The 12,536-nt window shown below is 39.7% G+C and overlaps 1 long non-coding RNA gene across 1 annotated transcript in view; it reads right to left on the bottom strand.

Annotated features, from left to right (window-relative positions):
* LOC139184934 (uncharacterized) overlaps window positions 1–12,536 on the bottom strand; it is a 55,027-nt gene that overhangs the window by 15,852 nt on the left and 26,639 nt on the right. The window contains exon 2 of the long non-coding RNA XR_011568471.1: window positions 5,429–5,471. This is a non-coding gene — a long non-coding RNA (uncharacterized lncRNA). The remainder of the gene's footprint in view (window positions 1–5,428; window positions 5,472–12,536) is intronic.

Below are 12,536 nucleotides of genomic sequence, written 5' to 3'. Positions count from 1 at the left end.
TAGGGCAGAAAGTGAAGAAGAACTAAAGAGCCTCTTGATGAAAGTGAAAGAGGAGGGTGAAAAAGCTGGCTTAAAACTTGACATTCAAAAAACGAAGATCATGGCATCTGGTCCTATCACTTCATGGGAAGTAGATGGGGAAACAATGGAAACAGTGAGAGACTTTATTTTCTTGGGCTCCAAAATCACTGTAGATGATAGCTGCAGTCATGAAATTAAAAGATGCTTGCTCCTTGGAAGAACAGCTATGACCAACCTAGACAGCATATTAAAAAGCAGAGACATTACTTTGCTAACAAAGGTCCATCTGTGGTTTTTCCAGTAGTCATGTATGGATGTGAGAATTGGACCATAAAAAAAGCTGAGTGCTGAAGAATTGATGCTTTTAAACTGTGGTGTTGGAAGAGACTCTTGACAGTCCCTTGGACTGCAAGGAGATCAAACCAGTCAATCCTAAAGGAAATCAGTCCTGAATATTCATTGGAAGGACTGATGCTGAAGCTGAAGTTCCAATACTTTGGCCATCTGTTGCGAAGAACTGACTCATTTGAAAAGATCCTGATGCTGGGAAAGATTGAAGGCGGGAAAAGAAGGGGACTATAGAGGATGAGATGGTTGGATCATACCACTGACTCAATGGACATGAGTTTAAGCAAGCTCTGGAAGATGGTGAGGGACAGGGAAGCCTGGCGTGCTGCAATTCATGGGGTCACAGAGAGAGGGACAAAACTGAGTGACTAAACAAAGAAGAATCTTAGAGGAGTCCAGGTATTTTCAGTAAGAGAATAGAATTGGATAGAAAAAGTGTGTATTATAAAATAAAAAGAATGAAATAAGGACTCAGTTCAGTTCAATCACTCAGTGAAATTAAAAAATGAAATTTTACCCCTCAATACTGATAGTATGAAAGAAAGTGAAACTTTTAATAAGTCAGTCTTGTCTGACTCTTTGTGACCCAATGGACTGTAGCCCACCAGGCTCCTCTATCCATAGTATCCTATAGGCAAGAATACTGGAGTGGGTTGCTGTGCTCTTCTCTAGATCTTCCTGACTCAGGCAGGTCTCCTGCATTGCAGGAAGATTCTTTACCATCTGAGCCACCAGGGAAGCCACTCATAATATGTCATCAGTTAAATACTCTATGACTTTAAACTCTTATCTGAACCTTCTTTCTCTCACTATAGCCTGACTCTCCCTTGAGGACTCAGCTTACCCTGAAATCCTGACAAGTGATGATTGCTTCCTTTGCTATATTACACAAACTGCTTGGCCTTGAGGTAGAATGAAAGTCCATATCCTTGCTTCCCATTGCCATTTCTAGGGGGGAAAAAACCCACTTCTTAAAACAAATATGCAAAAATACCCCCAAAAGTCTATTTTGGAGGAGACATATGCCATCTGGCTTCCCTGGTGGCTCAGACGGTAAAGCCTCTACCTGCGATGTGGGAAACCAGGGTTCGATTCCTGGGTCGGGAAGATCCCCTGGAGAAGGAAATGGCAATCCACTCCAGCACTCTTGCCTGGAAAATCCTATGGACGGAGGAGACAGATAGGCTATAGTCCATGGGGTCGCAAAGAGTTGGACACGACTGAGCGACTTCACATTCACGTTTATGCCATCTGACTCAGGGTTATAGTACAGTGTTGTGTAGCCAGAACCTGCAGAAGGTGGGAGGATGATGGCCGTGGCCCAAGGAAGGGCGCCATTTGTAATTTGCACAGAGACAGACCTGCCTAAGCCAGGTTTAGGCAAGGCTGCCCATATCAACAGGGTGATTTCCTAATTTCTGTGACAGCACCCACTGTATGGACTAGCAGCCACCCCGAGAGACCACTTCATCTCATTACTGTAGTCATCTACAGTATTTCTTTCATTCACTGTAAGTTTTATCCCTGAGTTATTACCGTTCTCTCTACCACTACCTTAGTCATCATCATCTTCCTATATCAATACCCATACAGGAACAAATTACCCATAATGTAACTGCTTCCAAAATTTCAGTGTCAGGTATCCTGTTGTTAAACCACTCCCTGATACCTTTCCAGATCACACCCCGCAGTATGTCTATTTCAACAATTCTTCAAGCCCATCAAAAATCTCCCTTCAGCATCCACACCTTGGATAAAACCTATATAGACTGATGGCACTTCATATTATATCTCAAAGTATTCAAATATTATCCCAATATAATTTTGCAATGTTAATTCTATCTCTTTAATCTCTGTACTCCCTAAGATGTCTACTTCATGCCTTCACTTCTGTTTCTTAAACTCCAAAATATCTTCCCCATTCTCATTCTTAGCCTATGACTTTGCTTTATATTTTATCAAGCAAGGATGTCCTCATTATCCTTTCACCAACCTGTATTTCAAGGAGAGTTGATGGTCTGAGATTTTACCCTACCTGTTAGCTAATAGCTTATCACAGAGCCGTGAATGCCAACAGGAGACGCATGACCCCTGGGTAGGGAGACAAAGACTTTATCACTCATAGCATGGCAGACAACACATGCGTCAGCACATTTACTGTCAGCGCCCTTTGTCCCATGCCCGTCGCAGGTGAGCCCAGATGGATGCTTATGCATGCTATCGGTTGTGTTATAGGAAAGGAATCCTCAGACTAGGGGCCCATATCTTTTATAATAGGTAGCAGGTTAGCCTACCTTTTTCTCCAGAGAGAGACAAAATCACAGTTTTCCAAGACGGTTCATTACACCAACATTCTTGAAAAGATATTTGGACGTAAATGAGTCAGTGCCTCTGTTTTCAAAATGTGCAAAACCATGAGCAACTCATGAATCGTCTCTCAATATTACTTGGTTCTGGACCACAGTCATTCTTCTGTCTAAGGCTCCTATACAAACTCTCCTTGTATAGAGGGAATCCCATCTCTTTTGCTTACTCTTTGATATCTCTCTTTCAGTTTCTTTTCTCTACTAGATCATTCATATCATCAACCACAACTAAACACTGTAGTAATTCCCATAATTTTTAAAAGGAGCAGAAAGAAAAAAACTTTCTTGACCTCATGTCTTCCTCCAACATCTGACTTGTTTCTTTTTTCTCTCTCACAAATTCACATGCACCATTTTTCCTCAGTCTCATTTTCTTCACCTTCCACCTCTCATTTTTGAATCTACCCTAGTCAAGTTCTATTCCCACCTCTCCAATGAAAAACTGTTTTTGTCAAAGCTGTTGATGACCACCACATTGCTTAATCCAGTGGTCAATTCTGAAGCCTCATCTGAATCTCATCAACATTTGACACAGTTAATTAGTCTCATCTTCTTGAAACACTTTCTTCACTTGTCTTCCAAATCCTCCTAATTTACTCCCTGTATCACTGCCTACGTGCCTCTCTTCAGTCTTCTTTATTCACTTCTATCGTGATCTCATCCTGCGTGGTGACTTTAAATACCATCCGTACTCTGATGACTCCTGAATGTATTTCTACTGCCTTAGCCTCCCCCAAACAGAGATTCTTATATATGACTGTGTACTTAACTTTTTCTCTTAGATGCTTAAGTTTAACAAGTCCAAAACAAAGTCTTAATCTACTAATTCCCTCCCTGAAACCCTCTATAGGTCCTAATTATCCTACAATTTTGCCTATTTCCATAAGGTCACCACCATTAACAAGGTGTTCACACCCAAAACCATGGAACCATCCCTGATTCCTTCCTGACATCCTCATAAATAATCATCAATAAATCCTATGGATTTTACCTACTAAATGTATTCAAAAGCCACCATCTCCACAAACATTCCATTACAAGCTGCCATCATGTCTTCCATGGTTTACTGTAACAATCTTCTAACTAGCCCCCTATTCTATTCCCCGTGCAGCATTCTGCGTGTTAAAAATCCTCAATGACTTGTCATCACACTCAGAATAAAATCCTAGTTCCTTGCTCTGGTCTCCAAGGACTTACATAACGTATATAAAATTCCAGGTCCTTGCCATGGTCTACAAGGACTCCCGTAATGTACATGCTCCACCACCTCTCAGACTTCACTCTTCCACTTCCCCACTATGCTCCAAACACAGAAAACTCTTCCTGATTCCTCAAACACTCCACACATGCTCTTCCCACAGAACCTTTGCTTTTGAAGTTCCTTCTGTGTGGAAAAGCCCTCCCCTAGATAACTGCATGACTCATTTTCTCACTTCTTTCAGATTTCTGCTCAAATGTCTCTTTAGTAGAAAGAACTTACTTGAACACCACATCCCAAAATAGCATAATCTGTCCATTACTCTCTATCCTCTTATCTGCTTTATTTCTCTTGTGGCACTTAGCACTGACATTATATAGCTAGTGAATTTCAGTGACTCTAAGATATTATCGGTTGAAACATGTGCCATTATTTTATATACCCATCGAGAAAGAGAAACTCTGACAAATAAAATCATGTCATCTTTCTTATCGCTGAGAATTTTTATTTTATACTCATTGGAATTGGTCTTTTAGGCTTATTTAGACTTTTTTTAAAAATCATATATCCTTCACACACAAAAAAGAAAACTATAAGCAAAATAAATCAATTAAATTATATCTAGGACATCTTTACAATTGGAATTCAATATTCTGATATATTCTTCATCTCATACTCAATGTCACTGTTTTTCCACCCACTATCTCACTAATAAAATGGAACACAGCTTAATCTACTTGCTAGTGGCTTTCTTTTCTAGGACTCATAAAGCAAGAAATATGGAATTGTGGTCATTCTTCAAATAATATTACTTGCTTCTCTAATATCAAATTTATGTCTCATTGCTCTATTTCTGAGCCTGGATGTCTACCAATAACTTTTCTTTTTCAGCTATATCAGAATACCACATTTTGAAGATATTTTAAACAGCATTTAAAGTCCACATATTCAGTACCAACAATGCATGTAATTCAATTGTGTTTATAGTTACAAACAGATAACTAAGTTCACACAGAAAAATGACTCTGACTGCTCTCTGTCCAACTGTGGTTATAAGAGGCCAATGACTTTAAAATGCATTCCATTTTTTTCCAGAAATTTAAAATGTGAAAAAATGCATGTCTTCAAATCAATTAAATATAATAATGTTTGTCTCTACCACTAGAATATGAGTACTGGGAGGGCAGGAAATTGTTTTGTTTTGTTCACTGACTATATTCTCATCATCTAGCAGTGTCTTTGAAAAATAGTATAAGTTCAAGAAGTGTCTATTGAATAAATGAATAGATAAACTTCTGCCTTTACTACTAATAATCAACTCTAGTATTTCACACTTAAAATCCCCAAGATGAAAAGTTCAATTGACTTAATTACCATTCAGTATAAGCTACCCCTGCTGGGGAGACAACTAGCTGTAGGCAGATCTCCCTAGATCTCTGACAAGCCGTCTGGTCATTCACACATGTGGCCGGCCATCTTTGACATTGTCACCCACCTTAGAACTCTGCTTACAGTAACCATGGCTTCCATTGGGAAACCTAGAAAAAGAAAGAAAATTCAGCTCTCAGAAACCTGTGAGGTTTTATAACAACAACTCATCATGGTGGAAGGACAGGCTTCTTGGCCTAAGCTAGAAACCCATGCCTAGATTCTTCCTGCTGAGTTATTCCAAGCCGTCACCCTTCCTTAGACCTTCACCACCCCTGAGAAACTGCCAGGGACCCTTGGCCCCTTTCTCATTCCCAGTCTACAGAACTTCCTCTTCTTCTTGTCAGTCTCTTAGAATCATTCTTCCTCATTGTCGTTATAGCCACATTGCAAAAGCCCTTCAATGGGCATTACCCACAAAATGCTGACCTCAGGTATCTTCCCTAAAATTGTTGATCAAGGAATTTAAGTCTGGCTACTGGCATAAAATAGTGTAATGGAATACAGGAGAATACCAGAGAATATAGAATATAAGAGAATACAGGAGAACATGTGTATATTGGCTTTATGTTATTACCATATATGACTGGCAGTATATCATTCTGCCAGTCTTCTCATCCAGTTGTCTCCCAAGACAGGACCCAGGTTCCAGTTGGGTTCTCCATATTGTCGTGTACAAAGCGGCACCTGACTTGAGACTAAGCACTTGATTTTAGCCCTAGCTGCTCAGAACGATGCCTGTTCTATCCTGCTGCTTTACTTTCCTGTGTAGTATAGGTGCCTCCAGACCCAGATAATGTCAAAAGAGGAAGGCCAGAAGTATGACGATGATCTGATATTTCCTATAATTCTCAACCTTTAAATTATGTTACTATAAGCCATATAAAGGTGGCAATGACATGTATATTAATTTTATTTCATTCATATACAATAGTCCTCGCCTTTTCCACAGGGCATGTATCCTAGGACCCCCAGTAGATGCCCTGCTGAGAACTCTATATAGGCTATGTTTTTTTCCTTTACATACATACCTATGATAAAATTTAATTTATAATTAGTCACATTAAGAGACTGGGCTTCCCAGGTGGCACTAGAAATAAAGAACTCCGATGCGGGAGTCATAAGAGACACAGGTTTGATCCATGGGTCAGGAAGACCCTCTGAAGGAAAGCATGGCAACCCACTCCAGTATTCTTGTCTGGCCCATGGACAGAGTTGCCTGATGGGCTACAGTCCATAGGGTTGCAAAGAGTCAGCCACTACTGAAGCAACTCAGCATGAATGCACAGTAAGAGATTAACAACCATAACTCAAAATAGAACAATATAGCAATATACTGTGATGAAAGGTATGTGAATGTTGTGTGGTCTCTGTCTGGAAGCATCTTATTGTACAAATTTAATGTCTTTTCCATCCAAAATAAGCAGTCGTCCCTCACTGTGGCCATTTCTTTTGCTGTTTGAGGTATAACAGCAAAACTAGCACAAATTTCTTTTACTGTCTTCACTATTTCATAGACAGAAGATTCATTCTTACTGTAGAATTTAGCAATCTCAGCAAAAGAGTGTTTATCTCTCCTTATGAAGTCCAGAACTGTCACCCTTTCACTTAAAGGAAATACTTAGGCATATCTAAATTGCCAGCATCACTACTCTTATGCTTCGAGGGCATTAAATACAATAAGAGTGACTTGAACACAAGCACTGTGATACTAGGACAGTGGATCTGATAACGGAGATGGCTACTAAATGACTAATGTGGGGCGGGAGGGAATACCCTGAACTAAAAGTGTGACTCACTTCCTGGGTGGGACATAGAAAGACCCTGCGAGATTTCATCACTCTACTCAGAATGGCACACAATTTAAAACTCATGAATTGTTCCTTTCTGCAACTTTCCATTTAATATTTTCAGATCACAGTTGTCCGTGGGTAAATGAAATCGTGGAAAGCAAATCAGCAGATGAGGAGGGACTTGCCTATCGCCTGATTCCATGAGGAATTTAAGGCAGCTGAGGAATATAAGGAAGATATTTAATGATGAACGTTGAAACAAAAAGGGGTTGCTGCTTAACCTGGAAATTCAATTTAGCAGAGTGGTTCATTCAAAATGTTCCAGTTAAGTAAGATTTAATTATGTTTTATATTTGTATTTACCAATATAACATTTGTTCTTACTCATGCAGTGGAGAGAGTTCTTGAATGATTTGTCAAGCTAGAGAGGAAAAAGGTTCTGTTTCTGTTTTACAACAAGGTAATTAGTATTTCCCTGTTACTTTTCTAAATTTTCAGACATTTCTAAGGCACCAAAACAGAGGGGAGAAGAGAGGCAGGCAATGGAAGTAACATGTTTTAAAATATATTACCTGGGCCAATAATTTTAAAAACAGTATAAACTAAAACACTCTATTTCATGTGGAGATAATTCATGTGAGTTTTTGGCTGAGATAACAAAGACCAACAACAAAACAGTGGTTTCTAAAATCTTTGATATTCTAAGGGGACGTACTGCTGCTGCTGCTGCTGCTGCTAAGTCACTTCAGTCGTGTCCGACTCTGTGTGACCCCAGAGATGGCAGCCCATCAGGCTCCCCCGTCCCTGGGATTCTCCAGCCAAGAACACTGGAGTGGGTTGCCATTTCCTTCTCCAATGCATGAAAGTGAAAAGGGAAAGTGAAGTCACTCAGTCGTGTCCGACTCTCCGCGACCCCATGGACTGCAGCCTACCAGGCTCCTCCATCCATGAGATTTTCCAGGCAAGAGTACTGGAGTGGGGTGCCATCGCCTTCTCCAAAGAGGAGGTACTAGACTGCCCCTGTTAAAACTGGTTACTTAAATCCCTATTTCATTATTCACCTAAAGGCACCTTTTTGAAGTTAAAGATGCAAAAAGAGAGAAAGAGAGAATTTCTTTGGAGAAGTTTGTTGCAAACTTTGGGGTTTCCCTGACTACACTTTGTCCAGAGAGGAAAATGGTGTCTTGTCATTCCCTCTTTACCTTAAGCCAAGCTGGAGAGGGGCCTGTATGCGAATCTCTTAGAGAAGTTAACCTATGCTTCCAGAAGGTGAGGAGCATGAAGCCTGGTGAAGAAGCTGTACTGGAGCAGCCTGAGCAAGAGAGGGAAAGAGATGTACTGAGGATTTCCTGCTTTTTTTTTTTTAGCAATAGTGAACACGGACTCATATGTAGCTCTGGGGGACTACAGTAAGGCTATGTGGGCCTAACTTAGATATTTGTTGAATCAGGTTCAATAGCACTTCCTGGAAGGAAGTTCTGGTGATGCTCTGGGACTAATGGATGAAGCCTATATAGCCTGCAGGATTAGAGGCATTGCCTAAATGTGGGCGACTACAGTGGGAGGCCTTCCGTAAGAAGCGCCTTCAAGAAATCTAGGAAATCTATCCATTAGAGGAATGGTTTGCACGTTTATATCCCCCTGCCTCAAAATTTATGTGTTGAAATCCTTATTCCCAATAGGATGATATTAAAAGGTGGGACATTTGGGAGATGCTCAGTCATGAAGGAGGAGTGTTCATGAGTGGAATTAATGCCCTTATGAAAGAAACCCCCTCACTGCTCCCTAGTCAGGTTCATCCACGTTGTTGCATATGAAAGAATTACTCTCTTTTTTAAGGAGGCCAAATAATATTCCATCATATAAATCACATTTCCTTTATCCTTTCATCTGTCAATGGACAGTGTGTTGTTTCCATAAATTGCTTATAGTGAACAGTGCTGCAATGAACATGAAATTGCAGATATCTCTTTGAGATCCTGATTTCAATTCTTTTGATAGATGCCCAGGCATAAGATTGTTGAATCATATGGTACAGTACTTCTATTTTTAATTTTAGGAGGAATCTCTATACTGTTGTGGTAGTGGCTGTACCAGTTTACATTTCCACCAACAGTGTAAGAAAGTTCTAATTTTCCCACATTCTCACCAAAAATATTTTTCATTTTTATAATAGCCATCCTAATATTTTGATAAGTGAAATAAGCCATATCTATCTATCTATATAAAATCACAAATATTGCATGATTCCTTTTGTATGAGGTACCTCAGTTCAGTTCAGTTCAGTCACTCAGTCATGTCCAGCTCTTTGCGACCCCATGAATTGCAGCACACCGGGCCTCCCTGTCCATCACCAACTCCCAGAGTTCACTCAAACTCATGTCCATCAAGTCTGTGATGCCATCCAGCCATCTCATCCTCTGTCGTCCCCTTCTCCTCCTGCCCCCAATCCCTCCTAGCATCAGAGTCTTTTCCAATGAATCAACTCTTCACATGAAGTGGCCAAAGTACTGGAGTTTCAGCTTTAGCATCATTCCTTCCAAAGAACAGCCAGGGCTGATCTCCTTCAGAATGGACTGGTTGGATCTCCTTGCAGTCCGGGGGACTCTCAAGAGTCTTCTCCAACACCACAGTTCAAAAGCATCAATTCTTTGGCGCTCAGCTTTCTTCACAGTCCAACTCTCACATCCATACATGACCACAGGAAAAACCATAGCCTTGACTAGACGGACCTTTGTTGGCAAAGTAATATCTCTGCTTTTGAATATGCTATCTAGGTTGGTCATAACTTTCCTTCCAAGGAGTAAGCGTCTTTTAATTTCATGGCTGCAGTCACCATCTGCAGTGATTTTGGAGCCCAGAAAAATAAAGTCTGACACTGTTTCCACTATTTCCCCATCTATTTCCCATGAAGTGATGGGACCAGATGCCATGATCTTAGTTTTCTGAGGTACCTAAAACAGTCAAATTCATAGAAGCAGAGAGTAGAAAGATGGTTCCCAGGGGCTGCGGGTTGGGTAAATGGGGAGTTGATGTTCAATGGGTATAAGATTTCAGTTATGCAAAATGAATGCATTCTAGAGATGAGTTTACCTGTATTGCCTGTAGCTAACAGTACTGGACTGTGTACTAAAAATTAATGCTAAGTAGGTAGATCTCACGCTAAGTGTTTTTACCACACACACACACACACACAAAGGGTTGGAAGGGATGAGAAAACTTTTTCAGATGATGAATATGTTTATTACCTTTACTGTGGTATATGTGTGTGTCCAAAGACACCAAATTGTATATATTAAATATGTGCAGGGTTTTGTATATCAATTATACCTCAATAAAGCTTTTTTTTTTTTTTAAAGAGGCATATTTAGTGTGAACTCTGCAGGCTAATAGGTCACATTCTAATCCTGCTCTCCGTGTCATTCATACCAGGGATCTGACATTATCTCCTGGAAAAAATGTCAAATAGCCTTGAATGACAATGTAACCATATAATTACCTTCCTTTGTTCTTTTTCCCAGTTAACTGTTTTACGAGGCTTAGTTCTTTTCCTATACATATTTCTGTTTTTTGTAGTGCTTATCTGCATACCCTTTGCCACCACAAGCTAAAATGTAGATAAACTATGTTTTAAAAAAAGACTTTATTTTTTAAGAGTAGTTTTAGGGTCAGTAAAAAACAAAGTTACTGTAACTCTTTGAGAATTATACATATATAACTTTGTTTTATATATATAATATATACTATATATATATAATTTTGTTACATATATATTACCACTGTATTTTTATTGTGGTAAAGTGTACATAACAAAGGTTATCATTTTAAGCATTTCAGGTACAGTTCAGTGGCATTAAGTATATTCACATTGTCATGCAACTATCACCATCATTCATCTCCAGAATTTGTCATCATCCTAAACTGAAGCTCTGCCCATTAAACAGGAATTCCCCATAAGTTTTGGAAAACACTGTTTTACTTTCTGTCCTATCAATTTGACTACTCTAAGTATTTTATGGAAATGGAATCATAATATTTGCTCTTTTGCATCTGGCTTTTTCACTAAATATAATGTTTTCAATATTCATCTGTGTTGTAGCATGTGCCAGAATTTCCTTTTTAAGGCTGAATAATACACCATTGTTTATATGTGTCACATTTTATTTATCCATTCATCTGATGGTAGACATTTGGGTTATTTCCACCTGAAGGCTCTACACATGGACATCACCAGATGGTCAATACCGAAATCAGATTGATTATATTCTTTCAACCAAAGATAGAGAAGCTTTATACAGTCAGCAAAAACAAGACTGGGAGCTGACTGTGGCTCAGGTCATGAACTCCTTACTGCAAAATTCAGATTTAAATTGAAGAAAGTAGGGAAAACCACTAGACCATTCAGGTATGCTGCTGCTGTCACTTCAGTCGTGTCCAACCCTGTGTGATCCCATAGACAGCAGCCTACCAGGCTTCTCTGTCCCTGGGATTCTCCAGGCAAGAACACTGGAGTGGATTCAGGTATGACCTAAATCAAATTCCTTACGATTATACAGTGGAAGTGAGAAATAGATTCAAGGGATTAGATCTAATAGACAGAGTGCCTGAAGAACTATAGATGGAGGTTCATGACATTGTACAGGAGGCAGGGATCAAGACCATCCCCAAGAAAAAGAAATGCAAAAAGGTCAAATGGTTGTCTGAGGAGGCCTTACAAATAGCTGTGAAAAGAAGAGAAGTGAAAGGCAAAGGAGAAAAGGAAAGATAACCCATTTGAATGCAGAGTTCACAAGAATAGCAAGGAGAGATAAGAAAGCCTTCCTCAGTGATCAAGGCAAAGAAACAGAGGAAACAATAGAATGGGAAAAACTAGAGATCTCTTCAAGAAAATTAGAGATACCAAGGGAACATTTCATGCAAAGATGGGCACAATAAAGGACAGAAATGGTATGGACCTAACAGAAGCAGAAGATGTTAAAAAGAGGTGTCAAAAATACACAGAAGAACTATACAAAAAAGATCTTCACTATCACACCCTAGGTGTGATCACTCACATAGAGCCAGGTATCCTGGAATGCAAAGTAAAGTGAGCCTTAGGAAGCATCACTATGAACAAAGTTAGTGGAGGTGATGGGATTCCAGTTGAGCTTTTTCAAATCCTAAAAGATGATGCTGTGCAAGTGTTGCACTCAACATGCCAGCAAATTTGGAAAACTCAGCAGTGGCCATAGGACAGAAAAAGGTCAGTTTTCATTCCAATCCCAAATAAAGGCAGTGCCAAAGAATGCTCACACTACCACACAACTGTACTCATCTCACACGCTAGTAAAGTAATGCTCAAAATTCTCCAAGCCAGGCTTCAACAATAAGCCAGGCTTCGCA

Source organism: Bos indicus, chromosome 9, assembly GCF_029378745.1.
Source record: "Bos indicus isolate NIAB-ARS_2022 breed Sahiwal x Tharparkar chromosome 9, NIAB-ARS_B.indTharparkar_mat_pri_1.0, whole genome shotgun sequence".
Taxonomy (NCBI): Eukaryota; Metazoa; Chordata; class Mammalia; order Artiodactyla; family Bovidae; genus Bos; species Bos indicus.
Note: the sequence above shows the minus strand (reverse complement) of the source record. Positions and strands in the feature narration are given on the sequence as shown.